The following is a 14,064-nucleotide window of genomic DNA, read 5'->3' on the forward strand; positions in this document are numbered from 1 at the left end:
TCAGCCTTGTATTCCTCATTGCCTAACTCCCAGCCTTTTACAGTATAAACATTCCATGGATGTTTACTAAGTGAAAGAATAAGTGAGCATCACTCTATGACAAAACATATGGCAAATCAAGAAAATCTGTGTCACGATTTTTTCCTCTTCTACACAATAACTGATATATTGTTTTCATTCCCAACTAAGAATAGTATTGTTAGGCCCGGCCTGGTGGCTCACACCTGTAATCCCAATACTTTGGGAGGGCATGATGACGCAGGCCTGTAATACCAGCTACTCCGGAAGCTGAGGAGGGAGAATCACTTGAACCTGGGAGGTGGAAGTTGCAATGAGCTGAGATTGCGCCATTGAACTCCAGCTTAGGCAGCGAGCGAAACACCATATCAAAACAAAAAAAAAAGAATGGTATTGTTGGCCGGGTGCAGTGACTCACACCTGTAATCCCAACACTTCGGGAGGCCGAGGCAGGCAGATCTTGAGGTCAGGAGGTCAAGACCAGCCCCACCAACATGGTGAAACTCTGTCTCTACTAAAAATACAAAATTTAGCCAGGTGTGGTGATGTGTACCTGTAGTCCCAGCTTCTCACAAGCCTGAGACAGGAGAATGGCTTGAACCGGGCAGGCGGAGGTTGCTCTGTGCCAAGATCTGCCATTACACTCCAGCCTTGGTGACAAAGTAAGACTCCATCTCAAAAAAAAAATAGTATTGTTGCAAGAACTTTACTAAAAGAGGCTGGGCGTGGTGGCTCATGCCTGTAATCCAAGCACTTTGGAGGCCAAGGCGGGCGGATCACCTGAGGTCGGGAGTTCAAGACCAGCCTGACCAACATGGTGAAACCCTGTCTTTAGAAAAAAAAAAAAAAAGAACTTTACTAAAAGAAAGTAGGACCAACATATGCTGGAACTCATGTTTTTCAATTTTAAATTTGGTAGAAACAAAATAGTAGATAATATTGCCGGTATCTAAAGTAAATAAGTAAATAAATATCAATATCTTTATGTAAGATTGCTTTACCACACTCAACCTAAGGCATTTCAAGCTCTGGCCCTGAGAAAATTACTTAAAACTCTCAAATACTCAGTTTTCTCATCTCTCATGGCATTTATAAAAACTACTTTCTGATTAATTAAAATAATGAATATACATAAAAGTAGAGGCTTAATAAATAGTGGTTATTACTTATAGATATTAGTGGACTCAATCATGTAGAAAATGTAATTTTCTTTTTTTTTTTTAATATGGAATTTCACTCTTGTTGCCCAGGCAACAAGAGTGCAATGCTGTGATCTCGGCTCACCACAGCCCACAGCCTCCACCTCCCGGGTTCAAGTGATTCTCCTGCCTGAGCCTCCCGAGCAGCTGAGATTACAAGCATGCACCACCATGCCCGGCTAATTTTGTATTTTTAGTAGAGACGAGGTTTCTCCATGTTGGTCAGGCTGGTCTCAAACTTCAGACCTCCAGGCGATTCATCCACCTTGGCCTCCCAAAGTGCTGGGATTACACGCGTGAGTGGATTTCGGCCACCACACTCAGCTGAAAATGTAATTTTCTTAGTGCAATTATTTATCTATAAAAGGCACCATCAGCCGGGCGTGGTGGCTCACGCCTGTAATCCCAGCACTTTGGGAGGCCGAGGTGGGTGGATCACGAGGTCAAGAGATCGAGACCATCCTGGTCAACATGGTGAAACCCCATCTCTACTAAAAATACAAAAAATTAGCTGGGCATGGTGGTGCGTGCCTGTAATCCCAGCTACTCAGGAGGCTGAGGCAGGAGAATTGCCTGAACCCAGGAGGTGGAGGTTGCAGTGAGCCAAGACGGCGCCATCGCACTCCAGCCTGGGTAACAAGAGCGAAACTTTGTCTCAAAAAAAAAACAAAAACAAAAGGCACCATCCTGGACAACGTGGGGAAAGTCTGTCTCTACAACAAATAAAAAATTTAACCAAAATAAATAATAAATAAATAAAATTTAAAAAATAAAAAAATTTAGCCAGGTGTGGTGGTATGGACCTACAGTCCCAGCTACTTGGGAGGCTGAGGTGGGAGGATCACTTGAGCCCAGGAGGCAGAGGTTGCAATGAGCTGAGATCATGCTACTGCACTCCAGCCTGGACAACAGAGAGACCCTATCTCAAAAAAAAAAAAGAAAGAAAGGAAAAACAAAAAAGGCAAGCATAGACTGTTAAAATATGGAAACAAATATCCTAAAGGAAGGAATAAGGTACTAAGAAAACCAACCAAAAGAAGATAATTTTTGCAACCTGGACAACATGGTGAAACTCCATCTCTACAACAGATGCAAAAATTAGCTGGGCATGGTGGCGCGTCCCTTTAGTCCCTGCTCCTGGAGAGACTGAGGTGGGAGGCTGAGGTGGAAGGATCACCTGGGTCTGGGAGGTGGAGGCTGTAGTGAGCCTAGATTGTACCACTGCACTCCAGCCTGGGCAGCAGAGTGAGACACTGTCTCCAAGAAGAAGAAGAAAAATATATATATACCTTCTAAGAATAAAAAACAATGGCATTCCAGTCTGAGTGAAAAACTTTATGAAAAATCAAATCTGGGGCCAGGCATGATGCCTCACGCCTGTAATCTCAGCACTTTGGGAGGCCGAGGCAGGCGGATCACCTGAGGTCAGGAGTTCAAGACCAGCCTGGCCAACATGATGAACCCGTCTTTAAAAAAAAAAAAGAAAAGGGCCAGGCGCAGTAGCTCACGCCTGTAATCCCAGCACTTTGGGAGGCCGAGGCGGGTGGATCACGAGGTCAAGAGATCGAGACTATCCTGGTCAACATGGTGAAACCCCGTCTCTACTAAAAATACAAAAAATTAGCTGGGCACGGTGGTGCGTGCCTGTAATTCCAGCTATTCAGGAGGCTGAGGCAGGAGAATTGCCTGAACCCAGGAGGCGGAGGTTGCAGTGAGCCAAGATCGCGCCATTGCACTCCAGCCTGGGTAACGAGCAAAACTCCATCTCAAAAATAAGTAAATAAATAAATAAAAATAAAATTTGATTGTGTCTCTCTCCTCTCACAAATTTCACAGCTCCTCTAATTTCTACTAGCCTTTCTCAATAGGGATAAATAGTTCGTATTGCTTTGAAACTGGAGGGCTTCTCATTGCACTCTGCTTTTTCTTTGAATAAATTCTCAAGAATTTATTAATATGCCAATGTACCTATGAACTCTAAGAAAGGGATATAGTAGTAAATATTTCCAAACTTACTTGACCACAAATCCTCTATTCATAGAGAGTATCCCATGACATATGATTTTATATCACATTTGGAGAAAATACTTGTCTACATGTTTGAAGATAAAATCCAAACCCCCTCACCTTCTGCTTCCAAATGCTGCCACTCCTGCAGAAATGACCTCAAATAACCCTGAAATGTAGGTCTCCTGAGAAATGTGCTTGAGAAATTGACCTTTGTTTTACCCAATTTCTCTGTAAGTGAATGGGCAGGCATGAGGCAGAATCTCCAAACTTGACAAGAAAGGGTGGAGGTGGGATTAGCAAAGACGGTATTAAAAAAAAAAAAATCGGGGAGGGATAGCCTGGGGAGAAACGCCAAATGTGGGTGAAGGGGTGAAAGCAAACAGAACACACTGCCATGTGTGTACCTATGCAACTATTGCATGCTCTGCACATGTACCCCAAAACCTAAAATGCAATAAAAAAAAATAAGAAAAAAAAAATCTAGATAATGCCAAGGTTAGCTTCCTCATTCCCAGGATAATCCTCCTTCTTTGAGTATGATAGCAACCACAGTTCTGTGTCTTTGTGAGAAACTTTACAGGAAGCCATACCTCTGTCTGTCTGTAAGCATGTTGTGGGAGCTCCAGCTTCATGTAACTATGCCTTTTTTTTTTTTTTTTTTGAGACGTAGTCTTGCTCTGTAGCCCAGGCTGGAGTGCAATGGCAAGATCTCGGTTCACTGCAACCTCCACCTTCCAGGTTCAGGCGATTCTCCTGCCTCAGCCTCCTGAGTAGCTGGATTACAGGCACCTGCCACTAAACCTGGCTAATTTTTGTATTTTGAGTAGAGAATAGGTTTCACCATGTTAGTCAGGCTGGTCGCAAACTCCTTACCACAGGTGATCCGCCTCAGCCTCCCAAAGTGCTGGGATTATAGGATTGAGCTACCACTCCCAGCCAAGTTTTCATGTCACTTGCCAATAAGGAAACTAGATCCGGTAACCATCCCTGCTAATGTCTTTCTGTCAGTTATATTACTCCTCTATTTGAGGTAATCATACACCTCACTGTACATCCTTTCCAGTGATGTTGAACCATTGGCTAACATAGTCATTCACTTTCATTTGTGTTTTACAACTCAATCCAAATGCCTTTTTATCCTGTAAAGTTTTCCAGATGCCCCAAATAGAACAGTTTCTTTTTTTTGAGACTCACCCAGGCTGGAATTACAAGCACGCACCACCACGCCCAGCTAATTTGGGTATTTTTAGTAAAGTTAGGGTTTCACCATACTGACCAGGCTGGTCTCGAACTCCTGACCACAAGTGATCTGCCTGCCTTGGCCTCCCAAAGTGCTGGGATTACAAGCATGAGCCACCATTCCCTGCCTCCCAAAGTGCTATGATTGCAGGTGTGACCCACTGTGCCCAACCTCATAAAAGGTTTTCTGTAAATGCTTGTTAAAAGGAAATGTAAAGTTCTTTGTAATGAAATTATTTAGGTTCTCAAAACTGGATTATACTTTTCAAAAAACCTTCCTGAGCTGAGGAAGACCAGCTCCAGAGGTGTTCTTAAAGACATTCACCCCAAGCTAAGGTGGTGTTTGCTTATGAAAAATATGAGCTGAGTCTGGTGCCAAGTAACACATTCCACCCACTAGATTTTCCTCTCAGTCCCTGCCTAAAAACTTAGACTTTTCAATGTTTGGTGATGGCCTGCCTGAAACATAAATTCTGAAAGTTGCTAATTAGGATGTAGTTTGAGGAGTGTGAGACATTTTTGTTTGGTTTGGTCTGGTTTGTATTTTGAAAGCAAAGGCATTAGGGCCAGGGCAAGAGCACCAATCCCAGGGTGAAGAGTCCTTGGCTGATAACTATTTTGGTATATTCAAATATGGGTTTCCATTCTGCCTAATTCTGCAAGACTCAAAAAAAGAAAAAAGAAAAAAATATGTTTTCAAGTTCTAGGACTACTTAACCCTTTGAGGCTAATACCTTTCCAAAGACAAAGTCCATTTCTCTGTCAGTGTTTTCAACACTATAGATAGTACTATCCTTTTACTATTTATTTATTATTAGTATCCCAGTACTGAACAGACAGAAAGTACTTAGGAAAATCTTCAAAGTCCCAGAATGGTATTCATAAAGCGACTCCTAGAGTTAAATAGCCTGCAAATGAAGTTAAATACATTTACTATATTGTGTATGAATATGGTATCATAATGTACATTCCAAATATGGCAGAATGACAGCAAAAAAAAAAAAGCTGCATGTATGTTTATGGTTTTTTTTTTTGTTTTTTTTGTTTTGAGACAGGGTCTCACTCTGTCACCCAGGCTGGAGTGCAGTGGCATGATAATAGCCTACTGCAGCCTCGAACTCCCTGGGCTCAGGTGATCCTCCTACCTCAGCCTCGCAGTAGGTGGGATCACAGGTATATGCCACCACGTTCAGCTAATAATTATGTTTTTTGTAGAAACAGGGTTTTGCCATGCTGCCTAGGCTGGTCTCAAACTCCTGAGCTCAAGCAATCCGCCTGCTGCAGCTTCCCAAAGTGTGGGGATTACAGATGTGAGCCACTGCATCTGGCCTGTTTACATATTTTTTTATGTAAGATGAATGACAAAATTGTCTCGGATATGAAATAAGTCAGAATAATTGCATTATAAATACTAAGGTTAGAAAAGCGTAATTTATTTATATCCTTGAGGTACCATTTAAAAATTAAATAACATTATTTAAATACCAGGAACCAACCATACCATTCAAGCAGTATTTCTTGAAAATTCATTAGGGATAAAAGGAGCTTTATTATAATTTATGTGAAACAAGACAGATATAAAGTATCATCACTTACTTTTACTAAGAGAAGTAGTATGGTGAATTGGAAAATAATACAGGCTTTTAAACTTTAGGTGTAGGTTCGTATTTTTAGTGCTGCCATCCCATTAATGTATGATCTCTGCAAAGTTACTTAATTGCTCCCAGCCTCAATTTCTTTAATTCTAAAGTGAGGATAAGGATACTAATTTTTTTCTCTCTTTTTTTTTTTTAGAAAGGATCTCACTGTTTTGCCCAAGCTGGAGTGCAGTGACATTATCTTGGCCCACTAAACCTCTGCCTCTCAAAGTCAAGCGATCATCCCACCTCAGCCTCCCAGGTAGCTGGGACTACGGACACATGCCACCATCCTCAGATTATTTTTGTAGTTTTGGTAGAGATGGGGTTTTGCCATGTTGCTCAGGCCTGTATCAAACTCCTGAGCTCAAGTGATCCCCCTGCCTCAGCCTCCCAAAATGCTGGGATTACAGGCGTGAGCCATCATGCCCAGCCAGGACGCTACATTTAAAGGACTAGTTTTCAGCCAGGCGTGGTGGCATGGGCCTGTAATCCCAGCTGCTCAGGAGAGTGAGGCAGGAGAATTGCTTTAACCTGGGAAGCGGAGGTTGCAGTGAGCCGAGATGGCTCCACTCTACTCCAGCCTGGGTGACAGAGTGAGAGCCTGTCTCAAAAAAAGAAAAAAGAAAAAAAAGGACTGGTTTGGTTTTGTTTCATTTTCTTTAGAGATGGCAGTCTCACTGTGTTGCCCAGGCTGGTCTATGAACTCCTGGGCTCAAGCGATCCTCCCCCATCAACCTCCCAAAATGCTGGGATTACAGGCCTGAGACACTATGCCCAGCTAGGACAGTTGAAAGAATTAAATTGCAGTATGGATCCAGACACCTAAGTAAATGCTTGATATGTGTCAGATGTTCAAAAAATAATAGTTTAGGGCTAGTCATGGTGGCTCATGCCTATAATCCCAGCACATTGGGAGGCCAAGGTGGGCAGATCCCAAGTTCAAGACATCGAGACCATCCTGGCTAACACGGTGAAACTTCAACTCTACAAAAAATATAAAAAATTAGCTAGGCATGGTGGCATGCACATGTAGTCCTAGCTACTCGGGAGGCTTAGGCTGGAGAATCGCATGAACCTGGGAGGCAGAGATTGCAGTGAGCCGAGATCACACCACTCAATGCACTCCAGCCTGAGCGACAAAGCAAGACTCCATCTCATTAAAAAAAAAAAAATAGTTTATTCCCCAACTGAATTGAAGGGATTGAATATTTTCTAACTCATTTCTTCTTATTGATAAATAATAGTTTTATTATTGGTGAATTTTAAAATTGAAGTTAGCCAAAACTTCAATCATTTTAACAACCAAAACTTTAATTTTCTCAAAACTAAAACTCAATTCTGCACCGGGCCGGCCAGACACCTGCACCCTCCTGCAGCCAGTCACCCGCCACCACCGCCGCCCCCCCCAACCTGCCAGCATGGTTGGGCCCAGACGTCAAGACACCATCCACCATCCAGATCTGCCAGATCATGCAGCCAAATGATGCCAACGTGGCCGGCAATGACCAAGGGGGGCCATCCTGAAGATGATTGAGGAGGTGGGTGCCATACTGGAACCCAGCTGTGTGGCCATACTGGCTCGGGTCGGGCACACCTACTTCCTGTCGCCCAAGTACATCAGCATGGTGGCCCATGTCAGCTCGGAGATCACCTACATACACCTCCAAGCACTCTGTGGAGTTGCAGGTCAACATGATATCCAAAAACATCCTCACAGGTGCCAAAAAGCTGGCCAATAAGGCTACCCTCTGGTATTTGCCCCTGTTACTGAAGAACATGGACAAGGTCCCCGAGGTGCCTCCTGTTGAGTATTCCCAGCAGCAGCAGGAGGAGGAGGGCTGGAAGCAGTAGGAAGCCCAGCAGCTGGAGTGCATGGAGGCCAAGTGGAGGAACGAGGACATCAGCCAGCCAGTCCTCAACCCAGAGCTGTCAGCTACAGCTTGATCCACCTGGTGGGGCCTTCAGACTGTACCCTGCACAGCTTCATGCATGGAGGCATGACCATGAAGCTCATTGATCAGGTCACCAGGATTGTGGCTGCACGCCACTGCAAGACCAACATCGTCACAGCTTCTGTGAACACCATTAATTTTCACAAGATCAGAAAAGGCTGCGTCATCACCATCTCAGGATGCATGACCTTCACAAGCAATAAGTCCATGGAGATCAAGGTCTCAGTGGATGCCGACGCTGGTGTGGACAGCTCTCAGAAGCCCTACCAGGTCGCTAGTGCCTTCACCTATGTGTCACTGAGCCAGGAGGGCAGGTTGCTGCTGTGCCCCAGCTCATGCCCAAGATCGAGGACGAGAAGGGCTTGGAGGAAGGCAAAGGGTGGTATCTGCAGATGAAAGTGAAGCAACAGGGCCACATGGAGCCTCAGCCCTAGACGCCCTCCTCCTGCTGCTGGGGCTTTGAGAAGCCATGGCAACGGGCCAGCGTCCAGTCACTTAAAAGTTACCCCCTTGGCCAAAAACCCAATTCACATTGCGAGCTGGTGTTGTCTGAAGTTTTCTATCAATGTTAACCTGTACTCTCCTACAAACCTACACACCAAAGCTTCATTTATATGATTTCAGCATCAGTGCTACACAGTGCTGTCCTGGGCTCTGGGAGGCATTCTGTGGAAACCCTTGGGAATGCTTCTGAGCACATTGCAAGGTATGGGAAGAACCCAGCACCACTAATAAAGCTGCTGCTTGGCTGGAAAAACAAAAAACTCTACTGGGTGTGGTGGCTCACGCCTGTAATCCCAGCACTTTGGGAGACTGAGGCAGGAGGATCACTTGAGGTCAGGAGTTCAAGACCAGCCTGGCCAACATGGTGAAATCTCATCTCTACTAAAAATATAAAAATTAACCAGGCATGGTGGTGGGCACCTGTAATCCCAGCTACTCAGGAGGCTGAGGGAGGAGAATTGCTTGGACCTGGGAGGCAGAGGTTGCAGTGAGCTGAAATTATCCCACTGCACTCCAGCCTGGGCAATATGAGCGAAAAAAAACTAAAACTCAAAATATCCAGGATTTTTAATCAGGTAACTAACATAGATAAGGGGTAAAAAAAAACTAAGAATATACTGATTTACCTGAAAAATGTTATTTATAATCTCAACTTCCTCTCCAAACATAATATCACATAACATTAGTGACTTTTTTTTTTTTTGAGACAGAGTTTCACTCTTTTGCTCTGGCTGGAGTGCAGTGATGACGAAATCTCGATTCACTGCAACCTCCGTCTCCAGGGTTCAAGTGATTCTCCTGCCTCAGCCTCCCAAGTAGCTGGGATTACGGGCATCTGCCACAACGACCGGCTAATTTTTTGTCTTCTTAGTACAGATAGGGTTTCACCATGTTAGGCTGGTTTCAAACTCAGGTATTCTACCTGCGTCGGCCTCCCAAAGTGCAGGAATTACAGGCGTGATAATAGGATAATGTCAGTGACTTCTCTCATTTTTCTTTTGGCAAAGTCCAAAATACAGAAGGATTTGGGCCGGGAACAGTGGCTCACACCTGTAATCCCAGTACTTTGGGAGTCCGAGACGGGCAGATCACTTGAGGTCAGGAGTTTGGACCAGTCTGGCCAACATGGCAAAACCCTGTCTCTACTAGAAATAACAAAAATTAGCTAGGTGTTGTGGCATGTATCTATAATCCTAGCTATTCTGGAGGTTGGGGCAGGAGGATTGCTTGAACCTGGGAGGCGGGGGTTGCAGTGAGCCAAGATGGCCCCGTTGCACTCCAACCTGAGTGACAGAGCAAGACTCTGTCTAAATATATATATGTGTGTGTGTGTGTGTGTGTGTATATGTGTGCATATATATATGTGTGTGCATATATATATACATATATATATATGCACACACACGCAGAGAGAGAAAGAAGGATTTTATCTGTATGGAGCATAGAAAAAGGAAGTTAAATAATGGTATTTCTGCATAAATTAGCCAGCATTGATCAGTGTAGCCTTGCTCACTACACAGATTCTCCAGTCTCCTTCAGTTTGATTCAGTAAATATATATTCCTATAGTTTATGTTGAGGTCTTGAGGGTGTCCAATAAATAACATGGCTCTTCTCTGCCCAAACTGAGAATGAAGAGTAAGCATAAGGTAAATATGAGGTCAAATATCACCTTGAGGCCAGGCACGGTGGCTCACGCCTATAATCCCAGCACTTTGGGAGGCCGAGGCGGTTGGATCACGAGGTCAAGAGATCGAGACCATCCTGGTCAACATGGTGAAACCCTGTCTCTACTAAAAATACAAAAATTAGCTGGGCATGGTGGCACGTGCCTGTAGTCCCAGCTACTTGGGAGGCTGAGGCAGGAGAATTGCTTGAACCCAGGAGGCAGAGGTTGCAGTGAGCCGAAATCGCGCCATTGCGCTCCAGCCTGGGTAATAAAAGCGAAACTCCGTCTCAAAAAAAAATCACCTTGAACTGATAAGGACTAACTGGAGAATGCAGCTCATGATAGCCAACCTGACCTGTCACCTGAACCCCAGAATGAGATACATTTACCTACCCTGTTCCACAGTCAGCACAGGCACACATTATGGCTATCATGGGGCCATAGGCACTTCTGCCTTTTTCTTGGGCTCCTCTTTTTTTCTCTTCATACAAAAAAAAAAAAGAAGAAGAAGGCTGAGCACGGGGGCTCACACTTGTAATCCCAGGACTTTGGGAGGCCAAGGCAGGCAGATTACCTGAGGTTGGGAGTTTGGGGCCTGCCTGACCAACATGGGGAACCCCATTTCTACTAAAAATACAAAAATTAGCCAAGGATGGGGGTGCATGCCTATAATCCCAGCTACTTGGGAGGATAAGGCAGGAGAGTCGCTTGAACCTGGGAGGCGGAGGTTGAGGTGAGCCAAGATCGCGTCATTGCACTGCAGCCTGGGCAACAAGAGCGAAACTCTATCTCAAAAAAACAAAATACTAAAAATTATACATTATGACATTTAAAATATGATATACATATTTTAAAACATTTTTGTTTGACCTACAAATTCATTTTTTTCTTTTTCTTTTCTTTTCCATATAGGGTCTCACTCTGTTGCCAAGGCTGGAGTGCAGTGCCAAGATCTCGGCTCACTGCAATCTAAACCTCCTGGGCTCAAGGATCCTCCCACCTCAGCCTCCCAAGTAGCTAGGACTGAAGGTGCATGGCACCATGCCCAGCCAATGTTTAAATTTTTTGTACATAGGGATATGGAGTCTCACTATATTGCCTAGGCTGGTCTCCAACTCCTGAGCTCAAGGAATCCTACAGCAGTGGCCTCCCAAAGTGCTGGGACTACAGGCCTCAGACATCATACCCAGTCTCATTTGTTTTCTTCTGATTTTATTTTATTTTATTTATTTATTTATTTTGAGATGGAGTTTCAGTGTTGTTACCCAGACTGGAGTGCAATGGCATGATCTTGGCTCACCGCAACCTCCACCTTCTGGGTTCAAGCAATTCTCCTGCCTCAGCCTCCTGAGTAGCTGGGACTACAGGCATGCACCACCATGCCCAGCTAATTTTTGTATTTTTAGTAGAGATGGGGTTTCACCTCGTTGACCAGGATGGTCTCGATCTCTTGACCTCGTGATCCACCCGCCTCGGCCTCCCAAAGTGCTGGGATTATAGGCGTGAGCCACTGTGCCCAGCCGGGGATTCTATTCTTAAGGCTAAAATCATTGCATTCAGTTATAATTAGATAACACGTCTTTTACGATTATGATCTAATTCTTCTTGCTCTAGATTCCTGTTTACCAGAAAATCTGATGATAACTAGGCTTCCATGTAGATTATCCTACAAAGAAAGAATATCTCAAGCAGGCCGGGCATGGTGTCTCATGCCTTTAATCCCAACACTTTGGGAGGCCCAGGCAGGCAGTTCACTTGAGACCAAGAGTTCAAGACCAGTGTGGGCAACATAGCAAAACCCTGTCTTTACCAAAAATACAAAACATTAGCTGGGAATGGTGGCTTCCACCTGTAGACCCAGCTACTCAGGAGGCCAAGGTGGGAGGCTGGCTTGAGCCCAGGAGGTAGAGGTTTCAGTGAGCTGAGATCATACCACTGTACTCCAGCCTGGGTGACAGAGTGAGACCCTGTCTCAAAAACAAAACGTCTGGGCACAGTGGCTCATGCCTGTAATCCCAGCACTTTGGGAGGCTAAGGCAGGCGGATCAGGAGGTCAGGAGATTGAGACCATCCTGGCTAACACAGTGAAACGCTGTCTCTACTAAAAGTACCAAAAAAATAAATGAGCTTGGTGGCACACACCTGTAGTCCCAGCTGCTTGGGAGGCTGCGGCCGGCAAATTGCTTGAACCCTGGAGGCAGAGGTTGTGGCAAGCCGAGATCACACCACTGCACTCCAGCCTAGGTGACAGAGCAAGAATCCATCCCAAAAGAAAAAAAAATCTCAAGCAGCTGATAAAATATACAATCTGAATATACAATCTGCTGTCTGGTTACATTTTTCATTGTAAGGTAGTAAATTAACATTCTGGTTTATATGTTCTCACAAGAGAGTGGTTGGCATGAGAATCCATGGATGCATTTAACTCGTTCATATAACTGACTTGACCATGTTATTAAACTGGAAAAGATGAAGTTCAAAATCTAAGCCATAATGGCTTAATCCAAGGTACTACAACCCTAGAAGACTCTAAGTGGCCAGCACGTTTGTATTAGCTGCAATTCAATTTCCCCATTTTCTAACCACAACATACCCCTTGGTTCTCACACACTTTTATAATCCTATGTCCTCAAATTAGCTGAATGAAGGGGTCAGAGGGTAAAAAAAGGAGGAAACACTCCAGGAAATGTTTTTGATTTTTTTTTTTTTTGAGACAGACTCTTGCTCTGTCACCAACGCTGGAGTACAGTGGCATGATCTCAGCTCTCTGCAACCTCCGCCTCCTGGGTTCAAGTGATTCTTCTGCCTCAGCCTCTCGAGTAACTGGACTGCAGATGCCCACCACGATGCCCAGAAAATTTTTGTATTTTTAGTACAGATGAGGTTTCACCATATTCGCCAGACTGGTCTCAAACTCCTGACCTTGTGATCTGCCCACCTCAGCTGCCCAAAGTGTTGGAATTACAGGCGTGAGCCACGGTACCGGCCCTCTAACTTTTCCTATTTTTTTTTTAATTTTCTTTCTTTTTTGGGGGACAGGGTCACTGAAGCTTAGAGCTCCAGGATTCTCGAACCTCAGCCTCCCGAGTAGTGAATGCCACCATGCCCAGCTAATTTTTTTTTTTTTTGTAGAGACAGGTTCTCACTATGTTGCCCAGACTAGTCTCAAATACCTGGTCTCAACCAATCCTCCTGCCTTCATCTCCCAAAGTGCTGGGATTACAGAAGTGAGCCACTATACCTGGACTATTTTTCAGTTTTTTGAACAATTTTTTTTTTTTTGAGATGGAGTTTCACTCTTGTCACCCAGGCTGAGTGCAATGGCATGACCTCAGCCTGGCTAATTTTTTTTTTTTTTTTTTTTTGTAGAGACAGGGTTTCACCATGTTGACCAGGCTGGTCTTGAACTCCTGGGCTCAAGCAATCCTCCCACTTGGGCCTACCAAAGTGTGGGGATTACAGGCATGAGCCACTGAGCCCAGCCCCCAGACCCTCTTAGTGAATAAAGCTAAGAAAATGTATGTTTGTTTGTTTGTTTGTTTCGAGACGGAGTTTTACTCTTGTTGCCCAGGCTGGAGTGCAATGGCGTGGTCTCAGCTCGTTACAACCTCCACCTCCCAGGTTCAAGCAATTCTCCTGCTTCAGCCTTTCAAGTAGCTGGGATTACAGGCGCCTGCCACCACACCAAGCTAATTTTTTGTATGTTTAGTAGAGACAGGGTTTCACCATGTTGGCCAGGCTAGTCTCAATGTTTTCGGGTTTTGTTTTGTCTTGAGACAGAGTTTCACTCTTATTGCCCAGGCTGGAGTACAATGGTGCGATCTTGGCTCACTG

General features: G+C 44.5%; 1 pseudogene; it reads left to right on the forward strand.

Moving 5' to 3' along the window:
- The first annotated feature begins 3,023 nt into the window (after window positions 1–3,023).
- LOC128931516 (cytosolic acyl coenzyme A thioester hydrolase pseudogene) lies at window positions 3,024–11,511 on the forward strand (annotated as a pseudogene).
- Window positions 11,512–14,064: the final 2,553 nt, after the last annotated feature.

This window comes from Callithrix jacchus, chromosome 3 (assembly GCF_049354715.1).
Source record: "Callithrix jacchus isolate 240 chromosome 3, calJac240_pri, whole genome shotgun sequence".
NCBI classification, from domain to species: domain Eukaryota; kingdom Metazoa; phylum Chordata; class Mammalia; order Primates; family Cebidae; genus Callithrix; species Callithrix jacchus.